This window comes from Mchenga conophoros, linkage group LG18 (assembly GCF_057382185.1).
Source record: "Mchenga conophoros isolate Kocher_MC1m ecotype Shallow Benthic linkage group LG18, M_conophoros_male_GT1.1, whole genome shotgun sequence".
Lineage (NCBI taxonomy): Eukaryota > Metazoa > Chordata > Actinopteri > Cichliformes > Cichlidae > Mchenga > Mchenga conophoros.
The window spans coordinates 31,768,668-31,785,893 of NC_140543.1; the positions used below are offsets into that span (position 1 = coordinate 31,768,668).

Sequence of the window (17,226 nt, forward strand, 5' to 3'; positions counted from 1 at the left end):
GTATGTATGGTCGGAAGGGTAAGATGGCGCTGGCACGGCTGGCAGCCTTAACTCAATTTCCCTCGGGATGAATAAAGTATTATCAATCAATCAATAGGATAAAATGACAGCTCTGTTGTTAATCAAACAGAAACTGAGACAGGCAGAAGAATAAACAGACAGAAAGACAACCATATCAAAGACAGATGCACATGCACATGAAAAGACTAAAGTGAGACAAAGATTATATGTTCATACTCAACAGTGTAAATAAACTTCTGAAGTGCTGTTAAACAATTGGATTTTAATCCTGAAGAACAATCACTTCTTGTCAAATTGATGTCTTAAAACATCAATTTGACTGACGCAGCTAAATTTGGAAATATTAAAACCTTAAAAAGTTAATATTCAATGCTCACTTTGAATCAGCAGAGAGACCAATACAAAAGATAAAACCACAAACTCATACAGCATAATGTGTTCACACCCTGCCAAAGACGTAAGTGTTACCTAAGGCAAAATCAAACATCTCCTTGAACAACTGGTATGAAACATGCAGTGGCAGCCTAATGCAGTTAACACACGTGTTGGCAAGAGGGAAAATTGGTGTAGAAGAGAAGTCGTCATCTCCTCTATGAATGAACTCAATCAAGGGTGCTGGGGAAAAGCCAATAGGTGGCACCGCAGTTGCTCCAGTTGCAAAGGCCAATAGCTTCTCTAACTTGGAATGTCCTTCTTCTTCTGCATAAAACAGAGAAGGAAATAAATGTTATAAGGTAACTTCATATTAGATTATTTTGCCAGAATAATTTGTCAGTGAGTATTAATCTAAAGCAAGAATCTTTGAAAGACTGTTATTGTAATGACTATAGAACACGCTTTTCATCCTTCAACAGCTTCAAAAACTATGTAAAAATGTTACTACAACCAAGAGGGTAATTAAGAAGCAGCAGAAGCTGTGGTGTTATTGTTATACAAGTATGTTATTTAAAGTAAAGTTTTCAGAAATGCAGAACTATAAATCGCTATATCTGTTTATTGTACACTAAAGTGCCAATTACCTTCTGTAGCTTGAAGATAGTCCCTCCAGAATGTAACAACCATCTCCCAGAGGTGTGGACTCGAGTCACATGACTTGGACTCGAGTCAGACTCGAGTCATTAATTTTATGACTTTAGACTTGACTTGAAAAAATGTTCTAAGACTTGTGACTTGACTTGGACTTTTACACCAATGACTTGGGACTTGAATTGGACTTGAACCGGTTTACTTGAAAAGACTTGATATTTTACCCCAAATATAAAATTTAACATGCATATTATATAGAGATTGAAAATGTGACGTCATTCACGGGTAGAACCGCAAAGGATTCTGGGAACTCGTGGCAAGCGGTACTAGCGCACGCAGGCTTTCAATTAAAATCAGTTACACAGCGATAAAAAGAAACACAAAAATGTCAAGAAGCCGTTGTATTATTAACTGCAATAGCCGGTCGCATGACAGCCACGGGAAGCCGACGGGTAAAGAGATCGGTTGTTATCGGATTACGACGTTGAAGAGAAATTGTTCAAGCCATGTTTCCGAAGTAACAAAGAGGCGACTGGATTGCAGCCATTCAAAGACCAAATATAACGTCCTAGAACACTCCAGCTCACAGGTTAGTCTGCTCCAAGCATTTACACGAAGGTCAGTGTCTTTTAGTAGTTAATACGTCATTTTCATAACATAATTGGTGATATAGGTTACAAGCAAGTCTGGCGCTGAACAGAAATTGTCGCGCTATGCTCCTTTGTTTATTGTGCATAAATAGTAAATTATCCTGACACAATATTGCGTTTCGCTTCTGTTATTATGGTACATTGACAAAAACATATACTTTTATTCACAGGATAAAACAGGTTTTTTGTATCACTAATTGCCCAGTACGATTACAGCATACAATATTATTGTCACTGCTACATTTCTGTGATGCTACCAGAAATTATTTCCACTACTAATTAATTACCGTTGAGCTCAAAGGTCCTATTTATAAACGGTTAACGAATGTGTATTTATGAAGACGATTTGTGAGACTGGTAAACTTATGATAGGTACGATGGTCTTTACTTTCTACACGGTGCATTTCAAGGTCCTGCACCCATCCGTCGGTAAACTGTACCTGGGCTTGTTGCAGTGACCGGAAGTTACTAAACTTCATGAGTGTATGCACTCACTCCAAGAACCGTATGATTATAAATATGCATATAAATATGCTAAGATGAGATAGCTGACTTCATCTAACTAGCAAATGTTTTCCAGGCTACGTTGGTGATACAGTTTTTTTTAATGTGTATGATATTTTTGTCATGCGATTTTAAAGCTGGTCCTACAACCGCATCCAAGAATAACATGCAGCTTATCTCAGAACTGTCGGTGAAAATTATTCTTGGAGCTAGGTTTAATTGAGCTGCATTTTAAAGAGGTGCAATTTCACAATTTGTGTATATTTTCTAAGTTCACTATTTTGTCATGTGTTGAGAAAAACACAGATTTAAAAATTACATGGTCTAATATTTACATTTAGCATAACTGCAACATTATTTTTTCGTTTGTTTTTTTTAAAGACTCGAAAGGACTTGAAATTCAAAGTTTCAGACTTGTGACTTGACTCGAATTTTACACCAGTGACTTGAGACTCGACTCTGACTTGCCTGACATTACTTGAGACTTGACTTGAGACTTGAGGATAAAGACTTGAGACTTACTTGAGACTTGCAAAACAATGACTTGGTCCCACCTCTGCCATCTCCTCAGCAGCTCTTCTGTTGCTTCCTTCTGGAGATAGATGAATGTTGAAAATGATGAATGTTAATAGATGAATGTTAATAATTATGCAATTTCAGGTTTCTAAGTTAACTGCATATAATCAATTTGGCAATTTGAATTGTATTAGGTTATTAAACTGGCCATTTTGATTAATAGGTAAGATTTCTATCACTATTTTAATTAATCTGAAAAACACAGAATACCCAAATACCTTTGAATAGGACCCTGTGGATGACCTGAAATATGACAATGTCATGTACCAGCAGATCCCTGTCTCTTACTCTATGTTCACACTGCACCGGAGAAGACAAACGAGAAAGCATGGTGGGGGAAACTGGAGACAGCGAGTCAATGGACAGAAACTGAGGTTTTGGACTTGATTAGCGTATGGGGAGACAATTCTTCTTCAACTTGGAACTCTTCGACTTTTTCAAAGAGTACCGAATCAGCTATGTCTTCCAGGGTGGATTTGCTGAATTTCCAACTAGAAAAGAAAATACTGTTGGTGACAGAAAGTTAGGTGGTGGACCACCATGTACCAAGCTCACTGCAATGGCTCTGCCAGAGATGTAGTACCAGTACCCTCAGAGAGCTGCAAAGCAACAGAATAAAGGGAAAAGCAAAACTGTCAGTAATGTTGCCTGTAAAAATAAATATCAGTTAAAAAGTTTACACTATTACTGTAGCTTGCCTCCACCAGTGTGTGAATGTGAGAGTGAATGAATAGTGGTATCGTAAAGCGCTTTGGGTGCCTTGAAAAGCGCTATATAAATCCAATCCATTATTATTATTATTATTATTAATATTAGAAAAATAGGTAATTACCAGTACTGTCAAGAGCCAAGTTCTTGCAGTTTTCTTTCCCCTCAAACATGGCTGACCTGGCAATGGTGTCCATTGATAGTCTTCCCTCCTTGGCCCGCCTAAATCAACCCCTTCCTCATTTTTCCCCATATCATCTGAGATTTTCACACTGATCATCAAGTTGGGATCATAAGATATCCTTTGAAAACCACGCAAGGCTCCCTCCCACACAGCAGAGCGGGGAAAAAAGCGTCTGGACTTCTTTAAGTTGCTTAAAGATGTTTTCACCTCTCATCCGACAAGCTTCTTCAGTTCTAAGGGTCAAATGGTGGAGAGTCCCAGATTTAAACCCAGTGGGAGTATCCCCCCAAACCCTGGCTGATTGTGACCCACACTTGTTTTCACACCTTGCCTCATGTGAGTAGGTAGAGGATCATCAGGGTGTCCTTTTGTCCCTCTTTGGGGACTCTCCAAGCTCGCAATTATAGCTTGATTTAAATTGTCCTCATCTGAAGAATCGCCAGAAAAAGATACCATGAGAGTTAATTATGAAGTGATTATTTCAGAAAAAGTGCGGCAGAGGGTAAAGATCAATTTACCTCGAGATGTTTTGTACGGTAGAATGGGGGAAAAGAGCCTTCGCGGCAGATACACCAGGCCTACACATTTTCTCCAGGCAAGGCGCTGTACCACAGCCTCAAGTTCGCCTCCGTAAAGGGCAGAGCGAGGGGACAGAGGTTCGGGAGCGTCTTAGCTCTGCAGGAACTTTTTGACCTCCTCGTTTGATTTTTCATTTTGGTCTATTCGTGCTCCCTCATCACGACCGTGTGGACGCAGTAAGCATTTCTCCCGGAGCTCACATTGGTAGTAGTGATGGGAATTCCAGCTCTTTTTTAGAGAGCCATCTCTTTCGGCTCAACTCAATAAAAAGAGCCGGCTCTTTCGGCTCCCAACCAGCTCTTCAGGTTGTTTTGTTGCTTTAATTAATTTATTATCAACAACAATATAAAATTATGCACAAAAGGAATTACTAATGTTAAAAAAAAAAACGTGTTTTTATTTATAAATGTTTATATATACGGTGGCCCCTAGAGACAAAGCAGAGAGAGAAAGAGAGCCACAAGCCACAACACAATAAAATATAAATTAAAATATGCAAAAATAAAAGAAGATGCACTTTCTCTTTCACATAAGCCTGGGATGATTTTTTGGAGAGTGTTTTCCTGCCTGGAATTGCACACATAGGATTCACAGCATGTGTAAACTTTCTGAATTCTTTCTCATCTGCAACTACAAATAATTGTGGATGATTACTATACCTTTCTAATGTGACGATGTTGTCTCTTGTTGTTGTCCCTGGCTCTCTTTCTCTCTCTTTCCCTCCCGCTCTGTTCCTGTGCTACTGTGAGTTTACTACTGGCCGGAGTCAGAGGGCAGATCTCCTTGGACCTGTGGCACTTAGGACACCTGTGATAAAAGCATCCCAGAAACTCCCAGACCCACCTCTCTCCCTCTCTCTCCGAGTAACCGTCTACAAAGTATGGGCCTATTTTTTTTCTCTCTTTCCGCCTTTAACGTGTATGGAATAGGGATTTTAGCTTCCCACTCCAACCACTGAATGGACGCGTGTGAGTAAGCTTTGGACAGACGCCAGTAGTTTTCGGGGGAGGGGATGGCCATAGTGTTTTTGGGAAACACAGAAGTTATAGTGACGGGTCACAACCTCGTTTTGATTTTGTACCCGAGATCCTCAGTGCTGATGCTCCGCAGGCTGCTCCTCCTTCTCCTGCCACCCCTGCCGGTAATGATGCTGCACTTATCTTTGAATCGTTTACACTTTTTTAAATTTATTTATAGGGCTGATTCATACGTTCAACGAGGCAGAGAGCTTTATTAATACAACATCAGATTGTGACATATCCAGTTTTATGTAAATTATCTTAAAAATGTAATTGAACAAATTTTTTTAAATTTATAGGATCGGTTCATCCCGGTCAATTACCTCCGAGTCTCCTGACGTGCAGCCCGCAAGGTTTGGGTGTAATAGGAGGGAGAGCTAGGGATGCTTCAACTCCCTCTGTTGGGTACCATAAGCGTGAAAGAAAAAAAACAGAGAATGTATTCTTTTTTTAAGCGCGAATTGATCAAACCTTTCTACAACACGTTATACCACTCCAGATCGGGAGGGGCAATATAGCATGGATCGGTTGAATGACTACGTCATATCCTGTGTATTTAAAAAAAGAAAAAACTCAATTCGATTTACCTTCCTCCTCCTCTGCCGGATTGTCTATAGTGGTGACCCAGCTAGATATATTCCTGATTCCCTTTGTCAAGAAATAAAAAAGAAAAAGAAAAAGAAAAGAAAAACACAACAAAAAGCGACAATGTAGTACACGATAATACCGCTCAAGGTCGGAAGGAGCGCTAGAGCCAGGATCGGATGAATTACATGTCATATCCTTGTATTTAAAAAATGAAGGACCCTAAGAGCCTTCATCAGGAACTCAGTGGAGATGTGGTGGACAATACTAGAGGCCAACTTCAAGCCCATAGCACAAGTCACCATCAGGTGCGGGATCTACCAAGGAGATTCTCTGCCCCCACTACTGTTCTGCATAGGCCTAGACCCCCTCAATGAGATCATTGACAAGACTGGCTACAGATACCGACTACGGAGATCTCTGTCCATAACAGTGCAGTCCTAGGAACAGCTAAGATACTGCGCAGGACCCTCAAGCTCCCAGGCTGCTAGACCCCCTGCAGGGCAATTTACACACATATATATATTGTATATATACAATTTCCAGATGGAAAAGGGAATAGTGAAGGGCAGCAGCAATGGTGTCTGATGGGACCTATTGGGTCGGTAGACATACTGCAGGGGATCCAGAGTGTCTGGAATGTTAGTGTCTGGAATAGGCCAGTACCACTCTGTAGCACCTGACAGTACTGTGTGACGCGGTCCAGCAGATCCAGAAGCGTGTGCTCATGATGACTCCTCCGACTACAACGGTGCACTTGGATAGGCCAAACCGGTCCCCCATTGTTATGCCAAAGGTTGTAAAGGTATTGCTGTACAATGGAGACCGAACACTGGAGACTCTTGCAATACTAGATGATGGCTCAGAATGAAGCATCATTTTACCACAAGCTGTTCAACGCTTGAACCCCTCAGTCTGAGACACTTACCGTGCAGACTGTCCACCAAGAGGTAGTGTAGCTTCGCAGTGCCTCAGTTTCCTTCCAAGTATCCTCCCCCGACAAATCTGGGGAGAAGTATCATATACACAAGGCATTCACCGCTGATGCTCTTGGTCTCTCAGAACATTCGCATCCAGTGAAGATTCTCCAGCGTCACTATAAACTACCTCTGCCTTTGGTAGACCATGTTCAACCTCTGCTGCTTATCGGCGCTGACATGCCTCATCTCCTGACACCCACAGAACCAGTTCATTTGGGTCCAACAGGGGGACCCATTGCTGTCTATACCAAGCTTGGTTGGTTGCTCCAAGGTCCTACCAGCATTGACCAGACCCCTGCATCCGAGCAGCAGTGCCTGTTCACAACAACAGTGCCAACCTGCGAGCCTTTCAGAAATGTTGAGCATCTTTGGCAGATTGATATGCTGCCTTATGTGAGCGAGAAGCAGGTAACTCAGTCGACGCAAGATCAGCAAGCTCTAAAACCTACTCCAACACCAACCATCTGGGTCACTGTTGATGGGATACAGAGGTATGCCACACCACTGCTTTGTTGCGCCAACTCCACCACGCTTCAAATACAGACATCGACACACTGAGGAATGTCTACAAAACACTCACCTGTCAGTACGATTGTCTAGGTTATACAGTATAGTGCCATTCACCACACAAGCCAAGATTCTGTTACAGGATCTTTGGAAGGAACAGCTCGGCTGGGATGACCCAATCCAGCCACCCAGCCTTCGTGACAGATGGCTTGCCTGGGAACAGGAGATTCCTGATCTTATCCAGATGGAAATCCCTAGATGTTATGCACCAGTGTCTGCTGATTCATCTGCTTCAAGCAGAGATCAAAAGAAGTCTATGTTGCCTTTTTACTGGCTAGATCAGAAACAAAGAAACACATGAGGAGGAAACAGCAGGAGCTGTGTGAGGCTACTAAAGGCAGGGCTATAACATTTTTCTGTCATCATTTTATTATAGATAAAGTGCTGGAGTTGTTAGGTGTGGATAATTAAATTATAGTTTATTGCAATAGCAAGTTGTGCCTTGTTCTCAGATAGACAGCAAGTGGAGAGTGATATATGAAATGATGGGATGGAAGGAAGAAGAGAAGCAAAGAGCGAATCACAGGCAGAGCCTAAATTATTTCTCAGTTTTTTGTGTCCTTATGGTTCCAAGCGCTGTCACCAATCTTTGCATTTTGTTATTATCTCATGATACTTGTTTAATCAGCTACCATCTCTCCTATGGACTTTTTAATGTCTACAGTCTCAGATCAACACAGCCCTGCCCTCCAGCACTATTCACAGCAACCCCTCAACAGCAACATTGTACTGTGGCTGTAGCTCAGAGCTACGTCAGAGCAGGTCAGCCACTAATCAGAAGGTCGGTGGTTCGATCCCAGGCTGCCTCCTGGCTGCATGCCAAATATCCTTGGGCAAGATACTAACCCCATGTTTGCCTACTGGTGGTGGTCAGAGGGCCCAGTGGCGCCAGTGTCTGGCAGCCTCGCCTCTGTCAGTGCGCCCCAGGGCAGCTGTGGCTACAATGTAGCTTGCTATCGCCAGTGTGTGTGAATGGGTGAATGACTGAATGTAGTGTAAAGCGCTTTGGGGTCCTTAAGGACTAGAAAAGCGCTATACAAATGCAGGCCATTTACCATGTACCCATCAGGTAAAACATCGGCTACGTTTGCTTTGCCGTGTTGCCCATATTAGATTCTTGATGAATGTGTGTTGTTGTTATTCAGCCTGGTTCAATATGCCCCTTTTTAACTTTGAGCACCCGCCCCTTTAAACCTCTCTGCACGGCCCTGTGCTATATCATAAACTATGATATAAATAGGGAGGTCCTATTAACATGTTTAGTTTTAAAGGACACCTTCCTGCCTTTAGTCTCCTTCATGAGCAGTATTAGTTTTCTTCTAACATCCAGAAGTCTGCACGATGTGTTTCATAGTTTGTAACAAACATTTGACAGGTAAACATAACATGACCAGCTGTGGCTACAACTGTAGCTTGCCTCCACCAGTGTGTGAATGTGAGAGTGAATGAATAGTGGCATTGTAAAGCGCTTTGGGTGCCTTGAAAAGCGCTATATAAATCCAATCCATTATTATTATTATTATGACCGAAAAAGCAAAAAAAAAAAGAGAGAGAGAGAGAGTGTGTTGACATAAGAAGAGAAAATGCTCTCAATTATGGAGACAGGCAAATGGTTCATTTATGTTTGATGTGTGTTTATTCCTCCCTAAATATCGTCGGTGAAGTTTGCCATGCACGTCAGATTTTCCTGCGCATTTTTATACCTCTGCCAACAGAGAGAGAAAAAAATCACATTCTAACAGACAGCTGGTGCTTAGAATACAGTTGAATAACTATTAAAAAACAGATGATATAATATTTCTGTCCAGGTTGCAGACTTCATGATGAGCATGCTGTTGCAAACTCTGCTCCTCTCGGTGGAAATGCGCCTTCTCTTTCCTCTTTGTATAAAAACATTTTAAAAGTCAGTTTAATCTCAAAATTCACTGTTAAATCCAAAACACACCAGATAAAGAAAAGCGAATAGTTCAGTCTAACACATGTGCCAGTGAACCATTAAACGTCTGTGAAACTATGCAGTTATGAAACGTAACTTTAACCTCAGCCAAACCGATTTGCTCAGTTGTAAATAAAACAGCGAAGTAAACGTGACCCGACAGACAGAACCTGAGTGAATGAAGTCCAGCGTTTAACCACTGAGAGCTAAAACTCAGCTGAGGTTTGAAAGCTGTGTGCTGGTGATTGGACATCAGCCGCTGATGAAGCTGTTCGCCTATAAAGTGCTCTGTAAGGAAACAAGCTCCAGCAGCTCTGCGCTCGGGGAAAACACTACATTTAATTATCTTGTGCAGAAAAATGCGCTGACATTGCTTTATATCGAGCACTGGTTGCCCAGTTAAACTGTGACTATCACCAGGTAACGTAGGCGTGTTTCTTGAATTAGCAGCAGGTGTTAAACAGCTGACAGATGAGGAGGATGCAGCATGCAGGTAAACTGAGGGTCTGTTGAGCTGATCGCTGGTTTCGTGAGAAAAATGTCAGCTCGTTCTTTATGTTACAGAAGCACAGAGACACAAGACCAGGCGGAAAGAGACGATCATTCGGTGAAAATGAGAATCTGCGAATGCAACATGTGGAACACGGAGAGTGGAATATGTAAACAAACCGGTTAACGTAACCCCCTGGGTGCACTCTGCATGCTAATTGTTAGCAGAGCTAGTGAAATCTCTGAAAACATCTGAGCACTTTTGCAAACATGTTCTATGTTGACAACCTGACCAGACGTATGGCGCGACATTCGCGGCTAAAACACTGTTAAAAGTGTAGTTGGTGACAGAAAAATGGGGTATTTTAAAACTACACCACCACCATTGCTGCCTGTGATTTGATCTGCATTCTGGGATACCTGGCTGCACAAGCCTACACAAGCAATCGATTATCTAGGATCGACCTGTTTTGACGTACTTTGCACGGCAACCAATCAAATGTTAGAGAAGCTGCATGGGCAGCGTTAACCCCGCCCCCTGAGTTTGATGGGTGAGGCTGACAGATAAAATTATTTCAAGATGAGAGCCAGGGAAAAGGGTAACACCACCTGGGTCTGGGTGCAGTTCCCCCCTCCAGGGGCAAGGGTACCTAGACCCGGTTTGTAGAGTACGCTTGGGGAGTGTGATCGTGTGTACAACGTCTCTTTATGTCTGTCTCCACGTTGGTTGAGTGTGGAGTAAGTGCATATGAGAGCATGAGGGTGGGAATGGATGTTTGTGTCTGTGTGTGCCTGTATGTCTGTGTCTATATGTCAGGTTGGGTATCAGACGCCACCTCGCTGGGGACATCTCAGGCCCTCCAAGGTTTGGAGGCCTATCTCCACCCACCACCACTTCCCCTGCCAGTGGCGGACTCCCTCAGGCGTCGGTGCGTTGGTGGTTCTTTGTGTCTGGGGGTGGGCGTCCGGGTACACACCGGCTCACTCCTTGGCGGCCGCTTATCGGGGCCTGGAGCCTGGGGCTCGCTCGGGCCACTTCGGGGGTGGGGTGCCCCCGTCTCTCGGCCTGGGGCTCGGTCACTCAGGCACGGCTGGCTGCCGGCGGAGCTCCCCTGGCTTCTGCTCCGCGGCTGCTGAGTGAGCCCTCATCTGGGACTCTCCTCAGCTCTTACTGGGACAGTGGCGCGGCTGCCCCTCTGTTGGTCTTCCTTGGTCTCTTGTGTTCTGGGGGCCTCTAGATGTCTGGAGTTTTGATCTCCTCCATACCTGCTTCATACCCTGGAGGACGGGGCTGTGGCTCCCCACACTCCCTAGCAGATCGTTACATGGAGAAACCTTTGGAATGCAAGCATGCTGATCCACACAGGTATGCACACAGGTGTACACACGGGTATTCACAGACGTGGACTACAGCTTTCTTGGCTGCTGCCTCAAAGCACATTGTGCGCTGTCTATCTTGCGTGCTGCACAATATCGTTTATTATTTAGTATCTACTGATATCTACTGCTAGCTAGTTTATTGTGATGGTGCCGTTTTTTTTTTATTATGTTGCTCTTTGTTGTTTGCTTTCTCTTCTGTTTCTTTTTTCTCCATACAGGTGACCCAGGTGTTTTTTTTTCTTCCCCCCCTTCTCACCGTCTCTTCTCCCCTTTGGTTTTCTTTCTCTCCCTCTCTTTCTTTCATTCTTTCTCCCTGTCCTATCCCCCAGTCATGTCTGTCCCGTTTGTAGCAACTGTAAATAAAATAAATTCATAATTATAATAAAGGTCAATCAAATGGACCAATATGGCAAGGCCATGATGATCCACTTGGTAAAATAAATCCGCTTGGCATCTTTCTTGGCCTTAAGACAACAATTCTGATGGCTAAAGATCCAAACGGGACACAAAAAAAAAGATGAGAGCCAGGCCGAAATGAAATAAATAAATATATCATTAAATAATTAATTAAATGTGTCAATAATTAATTAAATGTGTCAATAATTAATTAAAATGTGAAATACATAAATAATTAATTAAATGTGTCAATAATTAATTGATTACATGTGTCATAACTATTTATTTAATTAATTAATTTCAATTTTAATTAATTATTGACACATTTAATTAATTATTTAATGGTGTATTTAATTAATTCATTATGGCAGTCCTGGCGTTCCATACTGATGTTGATTGCGATTTTAGTTCAATTATTGTCATTATTAAGCCTGTTTTTTGTGAGATGTTATAAGTGTGTAGTATGTGTGTATCCTAAATGTGTTTCAGGCGCCATAAATGCTAACATGAATATATACACCTTGCTAGCTTGGAAGTTGTGGTGGGTTGAGCTAACCCTCTTCCCCACTGTTTGTATTTGGTCATAGGAGCACTGTAAACCCGAATGTTCAAAGTAATTAAACAGATTAAGTAGTGTATACTCAAAGTCTTTAAAAAGTTCTGTTAACTTAAATATGTCAAGTTCGTATAACATGTTCTTCTTTTTGAGTAAATGAAACTAATAATATTTGATTGAATTGAACTATTTCTATATTAAGTAAGCATCACTTAAAATCATAACTTAAGCACAACGTAACACAGTTAAGTTAGGACATATAAGAATGGTAAAGTCCTGTTATTTTTGTTGTTTCAAGTAGGATTTAATAATAAACTTAATTTATGTAGCACATGCTAAAATACAATAAAATCTCAAAGTGTTTCACCAAATAAGTAAAATCAAATTGTCTTAAATGCATTAGTGGAAGACAAAATGTATTTATTTTAATATTCATTGTTTTATCAATGTGTCCTACATATATATTTTTAATTTTTTCCGTAAGTGTTGAGCAGCTGCAGGAATCAATTTTTATTCCGAGTTAATCTCTGATTCACCCTCCGAAGCGGAAGGCGGCGCTAATGAGCATTAATAGGAAACACAGAAGAAGTGAAGGTATATGGGCGGGAACAGCACCAAAGAGGCAACACGGACGACTGGAGAAAGTTGGACCTAACGGCAGCAACTAGCATCACTGGACTTACAGTAAGTTTTCAATGTTGATATTAGTTTATTGTTAAAATACGAATATTTAGTTGTATTTTGGGTGCGTGTTGAAAAGAATAGCAGAAATGTCGGTCCGTGTTTTTTATGTGCTTTGCTGCTCTCCCCGAAGGAAACTTTGCGCTTGCAGAGCTAGCATTAAGTTGTTGTAATGAGGGTCGCATGCTGTTTAAAAAGTTAGATACTACTTGTTCTAGAGGTGGCGCCTGGTCGCCTAGTATAAAACAAAGTATTTTAATCTCTCTAAATTTTTAAACCCCCTCTCATGACTCAGAATAGTTGGGTCCAAACAAGCCCGTTGTCCCTGCAGTTACACAACGGAGATGCCTGTCTGCAGTGAGAGTGCTTTCAAGCAGTTTTCTTGTTAGAAACGCTATATTTTAAACTATATGTTCAGGGTTAGGGTTGTGAAGGAGCTCTTGGACCTCTGGCCTGCTCTAAAAATGGAGTCTGAGGTAATATGGATCAGCTCTCTTTAAAATGAAAATTGTAATTCTTACTCATGTGGCAGCTTTTTGCTGCTTTATAAAGATGTGCGAGATTCTTCAAATTGAACTGTATTGTTCTTCTGCTGTAGTTGTTAGTGATGGGATTTCCGGCTCTTTTTAGAGATCCGGCTCTTTCGGTTCGCCTCACTAAAAAGATCCGGCTCTTTCGGCTCCGAACCGGCTCTTCCGGCTCCGAACCGGCTCTTCAGGTTGTTTTGTTGCTTTAATTAATTTATTATTAACAATAATATAAAATTATGCACAAAAGGAATTACTAACGTAAAAACAAGTGGTTTTATTTATATATGTTTATATATAAATATATGCGGTGGCCCCTAGAGACAAAACACGTACAAACTCCAAAACACATTTCTAGCATGAACTGAACTTCCAAAGCAGAGCTACTAGATCACTTAAATTACACAATTGAAAGCATGTGTGTATTGTTTGTATATTTATACACAGGCACTCATATATATATTCAAATAATTTAAAAAAAAGTTCATTTACCTGTTATTACCACACACCAAATCCGGTCGTTGGTACTTGCTGGCTTGTGTAGCCACAAGATAACAAAGGCTCAACACTGCGCCCAGCATCCTGGAGCACTTCTGTTGTCTTTTGTACGTGTTTTGAGTTTTTATGTGCTTCTGAGTTTTTATATGCTTCTGAGTTTTTACGTGCTTCGGAGTTTGTACGTGTTTTTACGTGTTTTTGGAGTTTTTACGTGTTTTGGAGTTTGTACATGCTTCAGAGTTCGTACGTGATTTGAAGTTTGTATGTGCTTTGTCTCTAGGGGCCACCGTAAATATACTTTTATTTATTCACTCCACATAAAATGTAATAAATAAATCATATAATACAAAAATCAACTATTCACATTTCAAGTTTTAACTATTTAAATTTTCAGCTTTTTCCTTTCACAAATTTAAAGTGAAAAGAACACAAAACACTGCAAACCACAACACAATTAAATATAAATTATAATATGAAAACTAAAAGAACATGCATATTCTCTGTCATATGGACCTGCATGAATAAACTTTCTCAATCCTTTATCATCTGCAACCGAAAATAGTTGTGGATGATTACTATACCTTTCTAATGTTGTTGTCCCTGCCTCTCTTTCTCTCTCTCTGGCTCTGTTCCTGTGCTACTGAGTGTAACTACCGCCCCTCCCCCCTCTGCCCAGCGTAAAGCACAAGGCTCGCGTGCAGAGTGAAGCGGAAAAAAGTGCGAGAGAGAGGCTGAGAGAAAGAAAAAAAAAAAAAAACCCACGTGACGGCTCGCGATAAGGAGCCGGCTCGCGTCGTTCACGTCAAAGAGCCGGCTCTAAGAGCCATTTCGTTCGCGAACGACCCATCACTAGTAGTTGTATGCAGAGTTTCAGCGGATTACAAATCAGAACCTGCCCAATACATTCTACGCTGAACTTGACCGCCATCTTCCTCGACTGATGACCTTATTCAGCCAGGGCATCAAAAACTGGGAAGACAGCAGATGCCCTGGCTGAAATTCTAAGAATTCACAATGAACAGGTAATAATAGATTGTTACACATTTCATAGGTTGAACCAGTGGAACATTGGACAGGTTCAATGATTTAAATGAGCTTTTTGAATTTTGCTATTACTCCACTTTGTGTTTGCTATTTGTCTGACTGTATTAAAGATGTGAACAGGTTATTTGTGGACATATGTTCTGATTTGACTGTTGTTTTTGTTGTTGTTCAGTAAACTCACCAGTATATACAATTCTGTTTTTATCTGGAAATAGGAAATCCATGATATCCACACCAAGCGCACTACCGTTCTCCACGCCCTTCCTGTCTATCTGCGTGAGGATGTCTCTGGATTTTTCAGAACCTGCACTGTGAGTGTCCTTAAGTATCTAACAGATACTACTGTGTATATAAACAGTGCATCAAAGTACAAACATGTATTTTGATGCACTGTTTGGACTTATCTTTGTTTAGTCTACCCATAAGGTTTCCATGTATGGTCTTTTCTGTCTCCTCACTACGAATGAACTGAATTGGTGTTTTGTTGAAAGTGATAAGATGTTTAGTAAAACATTTTCCTGTGTATTTCCTTTAGCTTAGTTTCAGTCTATCTCACACCACTTGATTCTCTGGTGAATTAGCTGATTTATGTGTGCAGAACATGGATCTTCTGTTTTTCACCTCTTACAGTGAGACTCAGGTCTCCCTTGTAAAAGAGGTATTTGATCTCAGTGGGAGTTGGTAAAATGAGAAATTATATGTCGTCTGTTGTATTTCTTGGGTTAGATTGTGATTAGTATCTCTTTTTCATTAATTCAGGACGAATCTGATGAGTTGGAGCTTGATGGTGTTGAAGTGGCCCTCTTCACTGTCATCAGTGACCATGACACAACAAGTCCAGTTCACTACCAACCTGTGAAAATCTCTGTCGTCATTGTAAGTGATGCCGTGTTCAGTCTCCCCAGATTTGGTGAAGCCTTCCTGGTAATGTTTGGACTGATCTATGCACTTCACCTCAGCTACCCCAAAGGCCTGACCAACACTTTAGAATTTACTCAAAAGATTTTATTTGGTCTAGAAAGTGGTAAACTGTCACCCAGGTTACAGACCCTCAAGAATGACTTGGTTATTGTAGGAACTCATCTGAAAGAAGGATGCAGGGTGAAGCATTATAAAAGGCTAGTTCAAAGTTCTCTCCTTTCATCTAAATAATGCCTCAAAACATTATTGCATTACTCTACAGGTGTTCAGCCAATAGGTCCAAACTATACAATGTGCCTTTGTTCTCATTAACATAATGCAAAGCAACACTAATGTTTTGTATGTTTTAATGTTTTTCGTAATACTATTTCCAAAACATTGTGGGCTGTGCAAGATGACCTAAATTTCACTGTTTGATACTAGTTAATGTAAAACAAATAGCATTGTAATTCACTCAAATTGCTGCCTTGTTGTCTTATTCAGATATTAGCCAGAGAGCCAAAAGCACATTTTGATATTATTAATTATTATTTGGCATTATTTTTCATTACTCTGACAGTTTTCCTGACTAAACAATTTTTGGTCTACTTATTTTAATTTATAAATGTTTTTGTTAATTATTTTTAATTAATTTAATTTTTTTTTTTTAATGTATTTAATTTCAACATAGTGCTAAAAGGGAGCAGGCAAGATACTGTTCAATGGCAGATGTTTATGACTTTTGCATATTAAGTTACCGATACTCAGTGTAATTGAGGCAATCAATTGCCTCAAAAATTTTAAGTTTTGGGTCACATGTTTTTAAGTATCAAGTAGTCAACATATTTGACTAACGTGTACTTAAAATAATGACAACACAAACTAATAAACATTTGAGTTTTGTTAACATAAAAATGTTGTGGTTGTGTACTTATTTTTTATAAGTTCTGTGAACTTATTTCTTTGAATTTGTAAACTTGAAACTTTAAGTCATATTAACTGCAAATATTTGAGTTGACCGTTCTCAAAAGATACAAGTACCATGTAATCCAAACTTTTATGTTCTGGAAAAATTTGACTTTTGAGTTGATCAACTCAAAAAAATTGAGGCAATCGATTGCCTCAATTTTTTTGAGTTCTGGTAACTTATTCGGGTTTACAGTGAGCTGGAGTGGGCAAATTATGTACTTGGAGGTCTTTCTTTCTTTTACCTTTTTTATCAGGTATGTCGGATTTCATGTTGTTGTTTTTGTTTTATCTTATGTCAAATATGTTACGTGTAAATGCATACTTTATGTTTAATGTAAAAATAAATGCCAGTCCTTTTCTACAATTCCCCTTTGGGAGAGGAGCTGGAGTGGGCAAATTATTTACTTGGAGGTCTTTCTTTCTTTTACCTTTTTTAACAGACACAACGCAG

The 17,226-nt window shown here is 40.5% G+C and overlaps 1 long non-coding RNA gene and 1 pseudogene across 1 annotated transcript; one reads left to right on the top strand and one right to left on the bottom strand.

Annotated features, from left to right (window-relative positions):
- Positions 1-460: 460 nt before the first annotated feature.
- Positions 461-6,635, bottom strand: LOC146554187 (G2/M phase-specific E3 ubiquitin-protein ligase-like; annotated as a pseudogene).
- Positions 6,636-14,749: 8,114 nt separating this feature from the next.
- On the top strand, positions 14,750-17,175 carry LOC146554188 (uncharacterized). Its single transcript, XR_014889605.1, has 3 exons — positions 14,750-14,884; positions 15,122-15,217; positions 15,666-17,175. It is a non-coding gene; the product is annotated as an uncharacterized LOC146554188 (long non-coding RNA).
- Positions 17,176-17,226: the final 51 nt, after the last annotated feature.